Genomic DNA, 13,136 nt, shown 5'->3' with positions numbered 1-13,136 from the left:
AAGCCTAAATCAATTACTCAACACAGTACGGTCTGAGGGATTGAAGGTCACGGTCATTCAAGGGTTGATTTTCAGCCTTTTCCAATTAAATGCAGGAATTTCTTCTCGAATTGATTCTCGAATTGATTCTCGAATTGAATTCCCAAAAATGATCAGTTCCACCGCATCCTTGCTTGTGAATAATAAAGTCTATTCTGGAATGTTCCTTTGATAGAAAATCATTACACTCACCTCTTTCCGATTAACCTGTTAAGACGGGGAATGTTCCAAACATGTTTTTTCGAGCGCTGTGCAACTTTCTCACTCTATTACTGCCTCTGTGTTTGAGATTTTGTTGGAACGGTTATAAGTATCAAATTCAGAGAGTATTTGCAAATAGAAAAAACAACAACAACAAAACCCCCCAAAAACAATAATATTAATCTGTCAAATATCTTGCCTTTGTAGTGACTACAGATGAATACAGGATGGACGTTTTCTGTTTTTCTTTTGCGTATACAATACCCCATCTTCATTAAAACTGTTGTTTCCACAAGTGAGTGTGACAATGTTACGTGTGACTTGTTTTTCGTCAATGTTAAATAACAAAAACAATGGCACAAAGTACAAGTAGAATGAAAATTGTTTAAAGTTCTGAATAGTACAGTAGTAAATCAGGCTGCAATATGCATGCAATATGCAAATGGTATTATACCTTTTTTCAGTGATGTGACATATTTTTTCAGCCAAGTTTCACCTACACAAGCACAAAACGTCTTAGATGATAACAAAACTGACTTAACCCTTTGATGGGCACAGAAGCCGCTTTCGGCCGATAGTCTAAACGTGGAAAAACAGCCTTTATTAGGCACACATTTTTCTATTTTGAAATCCTAAACAGGGTAAGAATAAGAATTCCGTTGTGTAGTATTACTATGCATATGACAATAAAACACTTGAATCTTTTTTCCATGCTCGGAAACGTTTGTACCCTTTGGAACCCCAAATGTCCGGGTTCTTGAGTGGTTACAGCAATGATAACCTCACATAGCACCATTTGCCGTGCAGTGGATAGCAGGGGGACTTGAAAGCCAACAATGCACACATCGGCATAAAAATCCTGTACATGCTGTGAAAAATGGTTGGAAAATTAAAAGTCAAACACGTAAATCACATTGTTCTGCAAATACACCTTTTTTTTACCCTCCAAAAAGCCGCGCTAATCTCAAAACGAGTGAGTGGAATCCAACCCTGTCAGCGTTTGTAGACATTATCCTAATCTTCCTAGCATAGCCCCTTCTGTTTTTTTTTTTTCCTCTCCCACCTCACATCTCAAAGCTAAGCACTTTGCCTTATATACACATGACAAAAAGCAGAGCTCCAGGAGCTGTTAACAGCGCGGTTCTCATTATCTATGTCGCCGAAGGAGACGAGGGGCTCCTTTCAGGTGCAGATGTAGAGCATCATTGATAGGCTCCTCCTTTATAGTTGCGGCACCCCTCTGATCAATCAGTGCTGACAGGGCGCCGGCTTTTGTGTGTGGCACACGGTGGGGACAAACGTCTGCCATGGAGCGGGGGGCACACCTGAAAAGAGGAAGAAGATTAGACCCGAGCCCTCTTTGATGGATTAGTATGTGGAGGAATTGCTTGATTATTGATATGAAAATGTTTTTTTTGCAAAGTAGGGTATGGCTAAAAAAAAAAAAAAAAAAAAAAGGTCTCGGCCTGGTATGTTTTCTACCCCTGGTGATTATCTACTTCATTTCCCCTCACCTAACCCCCTTATACATCTTTCAAGAAAAGTGGTGATACAAAGGAAGGACATGGGGAGGAGACACGGCCCCCCCCTCAAGTCACTACGTATTCACGCCCTTCACGAAATATTGTTCATCATCATATTAACAGGGCTGAATGTGCAGAGATAAGACACAAAAAAATAGAAAAAGTAAGCAGAATGTCACAGTGAGATATTTCAATGCCTATCCCATCACCCTTACCCTCACCACCTTCATTCATTCATTCTTTCACGGTGAATATGAAATATAGCAAGACCTTTTCCTCGGCCTGGAAAATGATGACATAATCACCTCCCCCTTTAATTGCGTGATTTTTCAATCCCTCTACATCCTCTCTCTCTCTCTCTCTCTCTCTCTCTCTCTCTCACACTCTCTCTCTCACTCTCTTGCTCATATATATATATATATATATATATATATATATATACATGTTCCACATGCAAAATTTTCGTCAAAGTACATAAATTCAAGTTTTATTGTCGTATGCATAGTAAATACCACACAATGTAATCCTTATTCTGTTCACTTCCCCGATAAGACTACATTCCATAATCGAGCAAATAATAAGGTTGGCAAAAAGAAAAAACATACCGCCACCTTGAAAAAAAGGAATAAACACATCAACTAGAAATGATCAACAAATTACATTAACGGTTTGTGTGTCCTGGTCTGAGAAAGAGTGCGTTTTTGGTTTCTGCCAAAGAAACCGCATTGAGCCGAAGCAGGAACGTATTTGCCGAACTTTCGGGGTCAATTCGGGTGACCACCGATGTCAAACTCTGTTCATCTCTCGCCACTCACATCCAGAGATTTTTCTATGTGCGGTTAGCGCTCTAGCAACCTCAGGAAGTCGGTAACCCCCGCCTGTCGAACGTCAAGTGCGAATTGACGGACGGGACGAGGGCTCTCTCACGGTCCAGACGCTTGCCCCCTCGGAGGAGCCGTGCCTGACTAATGGAAACAGCGTGTGCTCGGATTGAACCCCACAGAACACCGGTGACAAACATGGGCAATGCAAGAAGTTCGAAAAAAGTTAGCCTTTTACAACTCTCCTCGTAAAGGTCCGGTCGTAAAGGGGGAAATTTAGCCCTTCGTTAGTGGTGATACAATGCACATAAGTTTCACATAAAACAATTGGGAATAGCTGTAAAGTGTAGCATTTTATTCCTTTTCAAATCAGTGACTTGTAGGTGACCTCAGCTAGAGGCGACTTGATTTACTTCCAATTTTTGCATGTCCTCTGATTGGCCAGCCTGTTTGGGGAATTAGAAGGGTGCTAAAAGACAAAATAACTGAAGCGACTGCACAGTGTCAGGATTATGAATCTCCAAAGAATCATTTGCAACTTGTAACTGGAGTTTTTGTTCAAGGAGATTTCACAATAACTCATGTCCAACTTTGCTTTTTATGGCCAGCAAGGGACGGATAGAAAACCTATTGCTCTTTTCCTGCTTGTTTTACCCTCCCGGCCCACTAAGGTGAGGTTATTACTGCAAGCGTCTTGAGTAGTGGTTTGACGTCTTGTAGAGCAGTATGTAAAAAGAATAAAATCCGAAAGACGTCAAGGTGGGAACATTTGCACTTGGCAAACTTAGAGCTCTACTGTAAATCTGCAACTACGGCGAAGTGGCCAATGACGGAAGGGCCCCCGTTATCGAAAATAAAAGCATGACAGTGATCTTTCAAAATTTTGAAATAAATAAAAACATATACAAATATGCAGATTTGCTTATGCCAAACCACATATAGGGGTTGACATTGTCTTATGTTGTACTATAAACATTTATCACTAGATGGCAGACAGGCCTTAGTTGCACACACGTATACTGCCCAAAAATCTTTGGTTCGCAAATGGTAGTGTGCAAATGGTATGTACTCCTGGGGGTACCAAACGCACTTCACATTTTAACAGGGTTTGTTCAGATATCAGAAAATGGTATTTTTGACAATTGAATGCCACTACATGAGCAGTATATATTTTTTTTTTCAAATAAAAGTGAAATAATTGAAAGATAAAGCAACTTAGTGCTAAATTGTGTTATAATGATTTCCAATGCAGAGTATTTTATGCCTTCAATTAATTAAGTTTTATATGGATGCACACTGTCATTAGTTATGCAATATTCCGGTACAAGAGAGAGAAATAAAACAGATGCAGAGTTGCTGATTAAAATATGCCAACAGATTTTTTTTCCAGAGTTTTAAAAATCAGACACGGATGACACAGTACTTATATCCCTTTTTCATCCTAAAATGATTTGCTCCGGATGTAAGTACCTCAATAATTGTAAAATTCTCGTTGACTTTTGTGAGGGGGACATACCTTGATCCTTGAATTGTGTTTTTTTTTTTTTTAATAAAAAAAAAAAAAGACATGTTATTTTTGTTGCTTACATAAAACATTTTGTTTGGTTGGTATAGTCAATCTTTTATACATGCCAAGATAAAATACATTAAAAAGCATGCAGTATTTTGCACGTGTGCATATATTTTGCCCTTAATTTAAGTGGCATTTCTGTATTTATCTGGCTAGGAAATATGTGGTTCTAGCTTGCCCCCACCAGCATTTAAGTTGCCCATCTCTAGTTTAGGGTGGACGCAGCATCTCTCTCAGTGTACTGGGATAAACTCTACATCAAGCATAGAAAATGAATGGATGGAATTGAATACTACGGTGTAGTCTATTTACGTTAGTATGGGGTTCTCCATATTGGAGCTGGAGTTTGTCCGGTGCGCCACTTCACTGGTCGGCCATCAGTGCCAGAGGCTGGCACTCACTGAACGAGAGGGGGCACCCGGAGTGGAAACGCGGCGGCCATCGATGAGACGAAACAGGTTGACTTCTCCCTCGTCGGAATGAAAAACAAATGTCACGCGGGGTGACAGAGTGCGTCTGCGTCTTATCAGCGCGGCCGATGTGAGTGATGGCTCTTATCTGACCCCCTCCTCCGCCTTTTCCCTGGACCCCTTCCTCCGAGGCTGTTTATTATCCTAAGGTGGCAGGGTGGTGCCGGGCCCTTTGCGATCCATCTCTCAGGAGGACTCCTTCCCCCTCTCTTATCTGACCGCTACATGATAGCCGCGGTTCTTGTTTACAGATGCCAGCCCATTTGAATGAGGAGCAGGCTGAAGGATATGACTCCTTTGCTCCTCTACTTCCTGCTATAGAGGAGCCAGGTGAGTTATAGGGAGGAGGGAGCGCACATGCATCATCCTTTAGCACGCCACTGCATCATCACGTCCTATTTGGCTCCTGTGTGGGAAATAAATGGTGACTGAAGAGGGGAAAACAGCACACGCGTATATCAGAGATTAAGCTTAGTTTATCGCTTCTCGTGAATTACATTCATTTCTCCGGGTTATCTGAGCCAGCATGTGTCGACAGTGTATACATGAGTGAGTTGATATGAGAAGAAAGAAGCCATCGACGCCTGCGGTGGCAAGCGGGTACCCTATTGAGGTTACTGAATGGGATGGCCCGCTCCTATATTTGCACGTGTTTTTGAAAGGAAAACCTCAATAAAGATGGCTGTTTTTTGCACCCCCCCCCCCCCCCCCTTTCTCTCGCTTGTTCCATTTCCTTTCACCGTCCGTCCCTACCGGGATATTCCTGGTGCCTCCCTGGCAGGGCAGAATGTGCCGGTTTCCATTTCAAACGCGGCACTCGTGTCCATCACATCACCGGGGGTCTCTCCAAAAATACATACCTTCTGTTAAAGCCCAGGGAGGCAGGGCATTGAAAGAAGAGGTGTTTTGAGGCTACTCACCCCCCGAGGCTCGCTGGACTGGCGGGCCTTCTCTTCACATCCCAGTCATCTTTCAAAAAGCAGAGATTGAAGGCCTCTGAACGTACTGTCCTCCGCTCCTTTGCCGACATCCACAGCAACTGGCCATAACATTGAAAATACTACTTTCAAACCATCCGTACAAAAACAAGCAGATGGCATGAGTCAAAGTGACAAAAATTCCAGGGTGGTTAAGGTATGAAGGATATAGAACAAACCATATGCTCAATGCTCACCACAACCACACCACTGCAGACTTCCTGTAGCCCTAAAATAAATAAAATATAATGATCTATTGTGGTATGGTCACATACAAACAAAGCTTAGTGTCATTCCATCAAGATATACTGTATATTTAAATACAGCGTTACGGGGGTTGCATTACCCGCAGTAACCAAAATTGATGAAATACAGATTGAAGCTTTTGCTCCCCTTATTTTTAGTTCTTTTGTTAAAAAATACCACTATTCCTCAAATATAAGATGCACTTTTGAAATGAAGGCCATGAGGTGTGTCTTATAGTTTTTATAAATAATGTTTCAGTTTTTTTTTTTTTTTTTTCCAACACCATTCAAGAAAGATTGATCTGTCAGCTACTTAAGCTGAGTTCTGATGCACAGATGCAAATTTTTATATTGGCTGCATTCTTATTTACAATAATTACCGTAACGGGATGAGCTTGACGGCAGACGTCAGTTGACTGCAGCAGCTCGTGTTAGCTAAGCTTGTTAATGCATTATTTTCAATGAAAGAAGTGAGCAGGCTGAACCACCATCCGAGTCCATGCTTGTTCGCACACAGGGATATTACTAAAATGAAGACGATCATGTAAACGTTATGATGTCTCCATCTGATTCAGTTAAGAGTGGCAAGGTATTCAGCCGAGTGTCCCGGTTAGAGAACACAAAAAGGTATACCATTTTAGTTGTTTATTAATTGCGGTCTTTTGGCATATATACTATCATAAATTTGGTGGAACACGGATGCTGCACAACTTTGGGTATTTATGGTAAAATGAATTGGAGCTGCGTAGCAAGGAAAAGGAAAAATAACCTCTTCCAGCACAATCAAAGTTATACTGACCACTGACCACTCACAATGTGTGAAATCTGACCCACACAACGCACCACAAATCCTGCATATAACTTACGGATATGAATACAACAAAATGTAAAGAGTTTTACAAACCGTGACATTTTTTTCTGTTTAGTTATAGATTACATTATTACCAAATACTGCATAAGACTTTTAATTGTCCTGATGAAATTATTGTGAGCTAATTTACTAGAAACTTTCATAATCTATGATCGACATTACAGTTTTCAAAATGTTTGTGTTTTTTTCCACGTTACCAAGTTACATTATTTATATTTCCCATTATAAAACATGTTTGAACAGTCCCAGCAATGCATTATGGTAAAACAGAATTGTCATGCAAGTGAAAAAAAATAACTTAACCAACTCTCAATAACTCATGTGCAACTTTGCTTTTTATGACCAGTCAGGGACATATAGAATCCTATGGCTGCTTTCCTGCTTGTTTTTCCTGCACTTGCTCAACTGAGATTTATGTCTCGATCCGCGAGTACTGTTTTTCCATCTTTTTTGTAAGACCATGAACACATCTACAGAAACGGAGGCAAAGTTTCTCAAAGTGGGAACATTCTACTTGGCTAAGTCGCAGCTGTATATTTGTAACTGTAACCATGTTGGAACAGCTATGGACCAATAATTTAGGGTGTGGCATGTAACTGATAGGCCCCCTGACTGGCATTGAGATTTACATCCTATTTTCACAGCTGTCTATGACACAGATATTAAATTTAAGGTATATATATGTCAAAAGTTTGCAAAAATCCAGCACACAAATGACAAATGAAATTGAATGAGATAATAAAGCGGTTCATACAATTGTAAAAAGAACTTAATGTTAATACGATTGTCGTGCACTCGTAATCAATCACTTGAATTTTTTAGTAGCTTAAGTGGTTAATTAATGTCGTACTTTTCAGTACTTAACTAACATACTTAGATGTAATTACATAAATAATTAAGTACTAAAGTAATGGATTACTCTATGTATCAGTATATTTAAGTGAAAAAAGTTATTCAAACTTAAGTCATACTTAATTCACCGGTCATTTTAGACCTTCCTTTAGCCAAACACTTAGAAAAATAGAAAAGAAGTACCTGGGATTCAAAGTAGGTCTAGAATCCTCTAAAGGGATAGTATGTAAGATTTAGGCCGTTTTTCATTACAGACATAAGGGGGTGCTGCAGGTGCCTGCATTTACCATAGTCTGTAGCTGTAACAAACATGGCCGCCTCCGGAGAAGTGCTACCTCCAATGTAATATAATTTCATGATAACTAGACTGATGACTATTTTTAAAACCTACTGTTGGGCGTGAAGAACACATTCATATGCAACTTTTTGAAATTTACAGTCAATTTATTCCTTTTTAAAGAAAATCATACACACTGTCCCTTTAAAAAGGAAAAAGAAAATGTAAAATTACGTCTTTGGAATTGAATGAGATGACCCTTCTAATACAAGCCATTTTTAGGCACTCCTTTAGAGTAACTTTTGAAAATATGTTTAAAAACATATAAAAACAAGTCTGGATTCTTAAAAGCAAAACATTCAATCTTTGCGATCGAATGAGTTAACTATCTCATAAGGAATTCCTCATTTTGCATTGCTTTAATGTATATCAACATATGAAATTTTTTGTGACTTTAGCGGCGTTTCTTGACATCTAAATAGTGTAACAACCTCAGGGGAGTTGGACCGAATAAATCAAAGCTAAATCATCGAACTGTCGCAGCCTCATTCGGGCCATGTGCTGCCTTGAGGTCATATGCTAGAGTCGACGCATGACGCAAGGTTCATTCTTCTCAGTCCAGGACATAAAAAAGCAAAAATGTCTGTTTGATCCTCACCAGAACTTGCTCTGCGCTTTCTCTCATTCCATTGCATCGAGCCGACACATCCAACAAATCCCGTTTTATTGTTGTGTCATTGTCCAGAGTGGATCTAATGAGCAAACAATTAGTTCATTTTTGCCTCTCGCTCTTTCCAATACTTTGTCAGTTCATTTTTATTGTTAAAGCGCCGTCTCTAAATGGGCGTGATCCACTGCTACTTAATCACAAGGCGCAGCGACTTGCTGTCAAAAATAATGGCGTTTTAATAACACAACGCTTATAGCAGAGTGCATTAGCCAGCGTTTCTAAATGTCACCGGCTTGCCTGTAATACACAATGACAAGCAAATGGCTGCCCGTGCGCCCCGATGTAACGTAACAAATGCGTCGTTCCCATAGCGAAGAGGCTATGAATAACTGTGATAATCACACCACAATGGCTTCATTTGTCAGCATATGAAGAGCGACGACATTAACGCGATTAACCCGTGTCTTTATTTTCTCTTGACAATTATGTCACAGGTGTCTCAATACGGTCCTGTGACCTTTGTTTGCTTGGGCTTGGCAGATTTGATGGTTCGCTTTTGATGAATGACTGGTAATTAATGTTCACATATTTTGGAAACATTAGCTTGTAGTGTGTGGTAAATTCGCCTTATGCTGCAGTGCAAACTAGTTCATTTAAATTTGAAATCTCATATGCTTGTACTTTTGCAACTGTCTTTTCAATTGAAGGACTCAAAGTATCCAACGTTGTTGTGATTTCAGTTGCTGTTGCAGTTGCTTGTCATTTTTATTCATTTATCTCTTTATCATATTGCGTCCGGTTTCTATTGTTTTGATTAGTTTTCTCCTTGTTATCGTTCTTTAGTTTGGTTTATGCCAGATTGATATCTGACAGTATTTAAGATCTGGGTTGGTAGTCATATGTTGACAAAACTTTCACACTCTCATGTCGTGCTGTTCTTCCTAGTTTCTTTCAAAGTCTTGTTTCCGAGTCCGTTTTCTGAATCTAGTTTGAGTCCAGGTGCTAGTTTCTTATGCTCATTGTGGTTACGTTCTTGTTTTTTTTTCATTAAGTTATTCTTTTTTCCCACTTCGGTGTCCTGTATTTTTCTTGGTCTAAATTCTGCTCCTCACATGACAAATGGAATGAAATTATTATTTTGTATTCTTGCTTAAAAAGACCCAGCTCCATATTTAGGTACAACCATCGGTACTTTTTAGGAGATGAAATGGAAATTACCAGGGCATTTTCCATTCATGCTTCTACTAATATATCATGTTTCAAAGTAGCACAGGAGCTAATTTGCATAGTAGAGAATATGTTGTCAGTTTTGCACAAGAATTTAGGCTAAATTACTGCTTTATGTTGACCTTTTTCATGTATTTATTGCCAATAGTGCTTTTCTATATTTACTGGATCTTATCTTTGATATAGCACAACACATTCTGACTTGTGTTCAATTTCAGTTTCCATTTCTGGACGCCGAGGACATCCAGTACATCAGAAGAAGGACAAGGATTTATCAGTTTGCAGGCAAAGCATCTCGGAAGATTGCCTTCAAAGCGGACACACGGTAAGTGTATGGGCCATTGTAGTATTTAATAGAGAGCTAGCCAGCTTTACAGGAACGGTGTCATCTGCATATGAAGTTGTTCAGACATAATTTTCATAGTGTTCATCAGTTGCATTATTGGCCTGCACTGGAGTGCAATGTTAACACACCAAGTAACTGTGTAGACAGCTGATGAGAAGATAGATGAGCTATGGGAATGTGATCTCTTTGTTGGGGGGGGTTGGCGCGCTCTGTCGTAGCCCAGGAAAAGAGTGAGATGGATAGGTTGACAAATGAACAGAGAGCGGGCGAGAGAGAGACTGCAGCGGGGGCGGAGGCCGCTCAGTGGGGATCTGAGAGGAAGGAGGTAGCTGTGGAGCTGACCACCGTTGGGACCAGAGAAAGGTCACGGTGAAATGGAAACTGATTCTCTACCCTGGCTCCCTGGGTAATATCCAGTGACTATGCCGTTCTCTCGCCACTATGACGGCGTTTTGCTGCCTGCGAAATGTGTTCAGGCCCGACAGAGCAGGTCACGGAGTCTGTTGGGGTACATCCTTTATCATACCCGGAGGGGTTGTGTTAGGTTGGTGGGGGTCTGCGTTTGCTGAGCAAAGTTTCTGACAGCCTTTGAGCTTCCAGTGGAGACTCCGCCGGAGGTTTTGACCCAAGTTCCTTTCCTGGACAAATCTTTGAAATGCACAAATCCCCTGCATCAATTACCATAACGGAAACCCACCAGGAGTTTGACAATGTGGCCTGTTGAGAGATAGGCAATATGTTGTAATAATGATTTATGTTTGTTTAGACAGCCGCCACTGTGCCAAGGCATGATTAATCAATAACAATTTGACCATAATGTTACCGCTTTTCTTTATGTTTACGTGCAAAATTTCCAGTTTTGGATCACCTCAGGATTCTGGAACCTTGTAGTTGCGTTAAATGAACTTCGTCATCAACAAGATGGTTTATATCACACTCGAGATTAGACCAATGTTTTAAACAAGGCAGTAACTTCCAATAGTTTTCGATGATAGTTCTCAAAAACCTCAAAATAACAGACAAGTTAAAAAGTCAAATTTGTTTTAGTAAAAAATGCAGCATGTTCCCAGGATTTGCACTTTTTTAAACGCTAACTGAAAATGTAAACAAAAATATTTCTCTGAAATTAACACAGTTTTAAAATGATTCAATGGCTATCAAATGTTTTAAAATGTCCCATGCCGATCGGTCCGTGCTTAATTCAAATCATCACAAACATCCACGTCAACAGTCATGGTTTTAGTCTCATTGCGGTCTGACCCTTAAACAAAAGACACGACCACAAGCAATATCAGCTTCCTGCTCTTTTTATTCATCCCACTAACATCTCACACTCAGCGTAACGCAAGACAGATTGGAGGGCCAGCTCGGGAAATTCAATGAACTGTACCCGATGACGAGATTACTTTTGTGAGACCTTTAAAGGGCTCCCCTTTTGACGCGACAATGGTGTGGTAAATAGCCATTAGAATGTGAAGTGTTGAACCAAATTGCTTCTCATTTTCGCTTTCACGGATGGTTTAAGGCTTTCCTTCAGTTAAGAGTGGGCAGCGCTGCTTTTGTCAGATGTTAATCAGTGATGGCGATTGTTGTGGAGAAGTAAAACATTATTAAACAAGTGTAAAGGGCACCGCGAGCAAGCGGATTCCTGCAATAGTAGGCAACAATTTACGTGGGGAGTGTTCTGTTATTTTTTTAAACATTTTGGTTATGCTATTTTACAAACTGTGCTTACTTTATCTTATAACAGCTACATTAAAGTGTAAAGCTACATGAATTTGTCTGCTATTTCCCCCCCATCTCCAAACCCAATCATATAAATAACATTCATAGTTAGTCAGCCCAGACCATCACGGGACATTTGCTGCCAACTAACCAGAAAATGTGTTTCTGGTTCCTGAGACTATTATATGGTTTTCAAGCAGCAAGAGGCCGCGAGCTTGGCTGGCTTCCTGATAGAGATTTATACAAGCATCAAGTGAAAGCTGTATGTGGACATGCACATAGAAGCATAAAAGGTATTTACTTTTCCACCAGGGACAATATATGATGAAGTCGTTCTTTGGACCGCTTCCTTTGGCTCTTTCTGGCTTTTTATTTTAGAACTTGTTTTAGTTGCCGTGCCTTCATTGTGTGGGGATTCGATTGTGGCTTGTTGTGGCCGAAAAGAACAACTAACAATACTATGACTGTGACAGTTTAAACGCGATCATTTAGTTTGCTTGTTTCAATGTGGGCATTACACGCATTTTAGTTCCTGGAAGAAAAGGAAATTGTCAATGATCAGCAGGAAAACAAACTTTATATATGATTTCAAATGAATCAAAACAAGATTGTGTAGTTTTAGAACAATAGTTTGATTGCTACAAATGGAAAGGGGTGACCCATTGACCCCATGCTTCCTCATTCACTGCCATTGATAGCTATAGGCGCCAAAGAAACATTTTAACTTGAGTGTCAAGTGGAAACGTATCAAGCACTGGCTGTGTATCTGTTCCCACAAGTGATTTCAGTATGATTTTTGACATGGGATGTCAAAAACATCTCAGATGGTTCAATTTGAATGTGATCTGATTTCTGATGCGGGGGGGTGAAAGAAATTCTCCATCGGTTCAATTTGAAAGGGGAATTATTCTGTTTGATTAATCCATTGTAATCCATTGATTATGATTTGATACGGAATGGTACATTATATATATATATATATATATATATATATATATATATATATATATATATATATATATATATATATATATATATATATATAATTTTTTTTTTTCGTCTCCCTGTAAAATTTGTGTTTTCACCAAGTATGCCCCCCACCGATTGGCTCTTACCCAAGCTGAATGGTTCGATTCAATTTGAACAGTCACATCTTTTAAATCAGAAATGACTTCCAATTCAAATCAGTTGAAGTTACACCCCTAGTACTGGTGGATTCTTGAACGAATTATCTTATCATTTGAAATTCACTCAAGACACACAGAAAACGTCCACAGAGTAGTGGCATGCTAGGAGAGTCAAATGTTGGCTAACGACTGAAT

At 39.8% G+C, this 13,136-nt stretch overlaps 1 long non-coding RNA gene across 1 annotated transcript in view; it reads left to right on the top strand.

Annotated features, from left to right (window-relative positions):
* Positions 1 to 13,136, top strand: part of LOC148424452 (uncharacterized) — a 153,295-nt gene that overhangs the window by 40,931 nt on the left and 99,228 nt on the right. Inside the window, exon 3 of the long non-coding RNA XR_015865460.1 lies at positions 9,962 to 10,068. This is a non-coding gene — a long non-coding RNA (uncharacterized LOC148424452). The remainder of the gene's footprint in view (positions 1 to 9,961; positions 10,069 to 13,136) is intronic.

The sequence above is a fragment of the Hippichthys cyanospilos genome, chromosome 4 (assembly GCF_059441005.1).
Source record: "Hippichthys cyanospilos isolate Australia breed blue-spotted pipefish chromosome 4, RoL_Hcya_1.0, whole genome shotgun sequence".
NCBI classification, from domain to species: domain Eukaryota; kingdom Metazoa; phylum Chordata; class Actinopteri; order Syngnathiformes; family Syngnathidae; genus Hippichthys; species Hippichthys cyanospilos.
The sequence above is the reverse complement of the archived record's forward strand: the minus strand, read 5'-3'. Positions and strand labels throughout refer to the sequence as shown.